Here is a 5,642-nt window from a genome sequence, read left to right on the forward strand (position 1 = left end):
TAGGTATTAATAGAAGCTAAGGTCAAGAAGCTAAAGTAGGAAGACTGCAGAGACTGATAAGCATGGGAAAGAATACCCTCCACCCCAGGGCTGGATTAAGCCTGGGGCCCAGGGGCGGAGCTCCTGGGAGGAAGAGAGAGGTGAAACGGAAAGGGCCAGTGTTAAAGGAGTTGTCCTGGAGCCAGGAGGAAGGGTGGGTGTTGGGCAATTGGCATCTAATGAGGGAGACCTGGGAGAAAATGCGGCACTCACTTGTGAGCCTCTTAGACCCCAGGACGGCACAACAAGAGTCGGTCAGTCTGCGGTGTTCAGGCCTCTTGGCCAGGGGCCAGATGGACATGGTGGCCATGATTCAGGGAACTGGTGGAGTCAGTGAGACAGGCTGAGGCTGGGCCAGCTGGAGGGCAGCCTCGGGCTCCGACCAAGTGAAAGAAAACTGGGCCACAGGTTGCCCCTTCCACAGAGGTCAGCTATGGATAGCAGAAGACAGGGGCAGGGACAGCTGCCTGTCGGCCCCGGGCAGCCTGCGTGCACCCAGGGGCTGGCACGCAGCCTGGGGAACGGCCGGGTCCCGGGTCCCAGTACTAACAGCAGAGATTAGCTGGAGGAGGAAGGCGGAATCTGGGACGGGTCTTCTGGCACATGAGATGGCCTCACTTTGAAGCACTGGCTACCCGCCCACCTGCCAGGCACTGAGGGAACAAACCAACTGGAAACTCACGCCTGGCCGCCAGGCTCACCAATCCTCCAAGGACCTCCACCTGTTTGTGCTTCTGAATATTGCCTTGCATACGCGGCCCTTCTCTCAGGCTTCCTTTTTTCTTCCTTTTTTAAAATGAGCTCTAGACTTTGCTGACTTTAGGAACTTTTCCTCCATCACTGAGGGGAATCTGAGAAGGAAACTTCATTGTTATCCCCTGTGCTACCCAGTCATATGTCCACCTGCCCAAACACAGGCCCTTTTGTCAGGAGATATTCGTTCATGTGTGTCCTAAGCAGAGAAGCAGCAGGTGACAAACACTGTCCTGTAATTCTGCAGTGATAGAAACACGACCTTCCACAAAAAAGCATCCATGGACAGAACTGAAATGTGAAGAGCAGCTGGGCTCTCAGAGCACACCACTCCGGAAAATGCTGCCTCTCTGGTTTCAGGGCAACAGAGAGAGACCAGGCTGATTATGTGAACACAGTCCATTGAACTTCGTCCATCTCTGCTTATTTCCCAGCTAACAGAAACTCGATCTGTCCACCTCTCCACTAGGTCTGCTGGCCCCTTTCCTGCCAGCCTCACAAAGTTGTTGCCCACCTTTGTCCTTGAGTTCATCATCCCCTGTGGTCTTCTATTTTCTTTGTTGTGATTTTATTTATTTAGTCATTCTAGGGCTTGAAGTTAAAGCCTGGGTGCTGTCCTTGAGCTTTTTGCTCAAGGCTAGCTCTCTACCTCTTTGAGTCACTGTGCCACTTCTGGTTTTTCTGAGGATTAATTGGTAATAAAAGGCTGCCAGCGCTGGCTTTGAACTGTAATCCTCAAATCTCAGCCTCCAGAGTAGCTAGGATTATAGGTGTGAGCCTGGCTTGCTCTGCTTATTTTTGAGATAAGAGTTTGCTTGTTGCCTGGGCCTTCCTGGATTGCAGTCTCCTATTTACACTTTCTGCCATAATCTGGGATGGTTAATGTATGCCACCAGGACAGCTGTTGGTTGAGATGGCATCTCATAAACTTCCTGTCCTGCCTAGCCTCAAACCACAACCCTCCCTTCCTCTACTTCCTTAGCAGCTAGTATTAAATTAGGCATGAACCACTGTCCCAAGCTCAAAGCGCCGCCTACCCCCCACCCCCATAACCATAGTGGCTAATACAGGAGATAGCATGTGGTGCACACTTAATAAATACCTATTGGATAGGTGCATTTTAATTTGATCGTTTGGCGAAGGATTTAGTTAGGGCTCCAGCATTCAGAGGGCAGGATCAAATACACAAGTTATGTTCTTACCAACTTATTTCTACTTCCCACATTTAAGGCCATTTTTGCCCATACTGGAAACAAGGAAGTGGTGAGCCAGTGGGTGAGTAACGAGACAATGCCCTCACACAGAAAATACCAAAGAGCCACCCCCCCACACACACACACTGGCTGAGGGACCCACAGAGGCTCCCGCCACGGTCTAGGCCTCTCCACTGGTCCTTTGCCATTCCCGCCATCCTCTGAAGCACTGTCCTCGTTTTGTAAGCATGCCGCTGCAGTCACGCTAACCACCTGCTGTGGCTCTCCACTTCTGCAGCTGAGCGCTTCAGGAGAGGCTGGAGGGGAGGCTGGCGGAACACAAGCGGCTGACAGTTGGGTTCTTCTCACATTTGGCAATCCTTGGCTTCCTGCAGAGGTGGGGTGGTGGGCCAGGCTGCTGGCCGGCGTCCCCGCAGTTGGCTGTTCTAGGCTGAGACTTGTCTGCAGGTTTGAGCATCTGCGAAAGCAGCCGGGGTCTATCAAAAGGTAGATGTCGTTTCAGGGTGCCCTGGACCAGAAGCAAGCAGTGGGGTTCCCATCCCCACAGTGGGCCAGGTGGGCTTTATGTGGAGGGGTTGGACTGCAGGGGTCCCTTTGGGGCCCTGCACCCCTCCTCAGACACTTTCTGTGTAGCTCCTCCACTTGGAAGGCCAGGCTTCTGACCAGCCTGGGATGTGGAGGCCTCGGCTTCCCGGAGTCACAGCTCACACGGCTCTTCACATATCCTCACCCGCTCCTTGATCCGGGGGTTCTTATCACGGCTTTCTCCGTGTCGCTCCTTGATCCAGGGGTTCTTATCACCGCTTTCTCCGTGTCAGCCGTCTACTGGAGCATAAAAATCCCTTTACAATGTAGTGGCTTAAAGCATCATAAACTTACTGCTCTCAGGATCCTCACGACAAGGCAGTTTTGCCCGTGTGCTGTTGGTGCTAGGTGGCTGGAGGGCCTAGAATGACCTCTGGGGATGGACTGGCAGGGCAGGGCAGCCATCAGCGGGGCCCGGTGTTCCTGGTGCTGGCTTCGCTTCTCGCAGCTGGGTTCCAAGAAGGAACATTCCAAGGGAAACCCCTCCACGTGCCACGCTGACGAGCCTCAGCTCACGTTTGCCGACATCTCATTGGTAGCAACAGGAGATGGGGGCCATGCGATCAAGCACAGAGTCTAACGGTGGGTGACGCGGGCCTCGCTGGGGCCCCCAGGAACAGGTGCCGCGATCTTCAGAGCAAAATTCAAAGCTCTGTTTCTTTTTTAATTCTTGTGTTGGTATGGAGGCCTGCAACTCAGGGCTTTGTGCTCTGGCTTAGTTTTTGTGCTCAAGGCTGGCACTCTATTACTTGAACCATATTCCTTTTTTTGCCGGTCATGGTGCTTGAATTCTGGGCCTGGGCGCTGTCCCTCAGCTCTTCAGCTCTAGGTGAGGGCTCTACCACTTGAGCCACAGTGCCATTTCCAGTTTTCAAGTGGTTTATTGGAGATAAGAGTCTCATAGAGGGGCTGGGAAAGTGGCTCAGTGGTAGAGCACTTGCCTTGCATGTCTGAGGCCCTGGGTTTGATTCCTCAGCACCACATAAGCAAAAAGAAAAAAGCCAGAAGTGGCGCTGTGGCTCAAGTGGTAGAGCACTAGCCTTGAGCTGAAGAGCTGAGGGACAGCACCCAGGCCCAGAGTTCAGGCCCCATGACCGGACCCCCAAAAAAAAGTCTCACAGACTTTCCTCCCTGGGCTGGCTTTGAACCAAGATCCTCAGATCTTAGCCTCCTGAGTTGCTAGGATTACAGGAGTGAGCCACCAGAGCCTGGCTCCTGTTTTTAGCCATGCTTCCTGCATGTCTTACCACCATGAAACTGAACACTTGGGAATGCTGGGTGGGTCTGCAAACATGCCAGTCACCTGCCTGGCACTGAACGACAGCGCTGGCATTTGATTTATATTTACTGCAGGAATAGCTAGGGAATGATGATACGATACAATGATCCCTTTAAGGGAAGACAAAGCCCCCCCACCCCCCTCAGTTTTAAGTGTTCTGTAGTTTATCTCAGGGACACTGGATGTTATAATGATCTGTTTCCCTTTGCACTTTGGTTACTAAGAACCAGGACAAAACTGCAGCTCTCCTTCCTTGGCAGCTGCCCAGAACCTTTGAAAACTATTTTACACACTAACACTTCACTTCATTCTCTTTATATCTCTACATTGTGTGTGTGTGTGTGTGTGTGTGTGTGTGTGTGTGTGTGTGTGTGTGTGTGCGCACGCGCACGTGTGCCGGTACCGGGGCTTGATCTCAGGGCCTGGGCATTGTCCCCGAGCTCAAGGCTAGTCCTCTTGAGCCACGTTAACTGGAGAGAAGGGTCTCATGGACTTCCCTGCCTGGGCTGGCTTTGAACCACAATCCTGGGGGGATGTCAGCCTCCTGAGTGGCTAGGCTGAGTCACCCTGTTATCTCCGCAGTGTGTTTTGTCCCCTCATCCCACCACCAAGTCCTTTTACCTCTCTCCTTTCCTCAGTGGCTGATACCGGTTGAACCTCTATTCTAGGCCTGGCCCACGTTAAAAGGGGGACACAGATGCCCTCCCCCCCCCCAATCTACATAAACCACCTCAGCCTACTGGTGATCACCAGGAGCTGGAGGACCCGCCCTGAGGCTCTCCCTCCCCCCAGCGGCCCACCCCCTGGGGAGGGGGGAGCTGGCCTGCCTGGCCTGCTTCTGCTTTACCCTGCTGGCAGGCTCTTCTCCCTCCCCCCAGGTTCCGCTTCCTCCTGCAGGCCTGCCGGGCCCAGCCTCGGGGGCCGTCCAGGCGGTGCCCACCCCGTGGCCGGCTCAACTGGCCGGGAAAGCTCATCCCTGCTTCTCCGGAGGCCTGGGGTTGAGTTCGCTGTTGAAGGCAGCTATGGTGTCCGCCTTCAGCCTGTGAGATGGATGTCCTTTAGGACAGGGCAAGCCATGCTTCCTGACATCTGAGAGTCCGCGAAGCCAGCTTCGCCCTCAGCACGGGGCCCAGTGCAGGGGGCAGGTGGCGTCCTGTCTCCCCGTGCCCCTCATCCCCTGGTCTCCCCCACTGTCCCCCAGTCCCCCCACTGTGTCCCCGGTCTCCCCCATGCCCTGCCGTCCCCCCCACTGTCCCCCTCCCCCAAAGTCCCCTCCACTGTCCCCCCATCCCCCCACTGTCCCCCTCCCCCAAAGTCCCCTCCACTGTCCCCCGTCCCCCCACTGTCCCCCTCCCCCGCAGTCCCCCCACTGTCCCCCTCCCCCGCAGTCCCCTCCACTGTCCCCCCCGTCCCCCCACTGTCCCCCTCCCCCGAAGTCCCCTCCACTGTCCCCCCATCCCCCCACTGTGTCCCCGGTCTCCCCCATGCCGTCCCCCCCACTGTCCCCCTCCCCCGTCCCCCCATCCCCCCACTGTGTCCCCGGTCTCCCCCATGCCGTCCCCTGGTCCCCCCCCCTGCCCTGCCCCCCTTCCCCCCCCCCCCCCCGTCCCCAGGGGCTGTTCCGGCCCGCGCCGCTCCGGCCCCGCCCTCGGCCCGACCAAGCCCGGCCCGCGCCGCTCCGCACCGCTCGGGGCGGGGCCCGCGCCGCCTCCCCGCAGCTCCGGGCGCGGCCGTTCCCGCGGGGGCCGGTGGGCGGCGCGGGCCGGGCCGGA

Source organism: Dipodomys merriami, unplaced genomic scaffold, assembly GCF_024711535.1.
Source record: "Dipodomys merriami isolate MVZ:Mamm:240054 unplaced genomic scaffold, mDipMer1.0.p SCAF_33, whole genome shotgun sequence".
NCBI lineage: Eukaryota > Metazoa > Chordata > Mammalia > Rodentia > Heteromyidae > Dipodomys > Dipodomys merriami.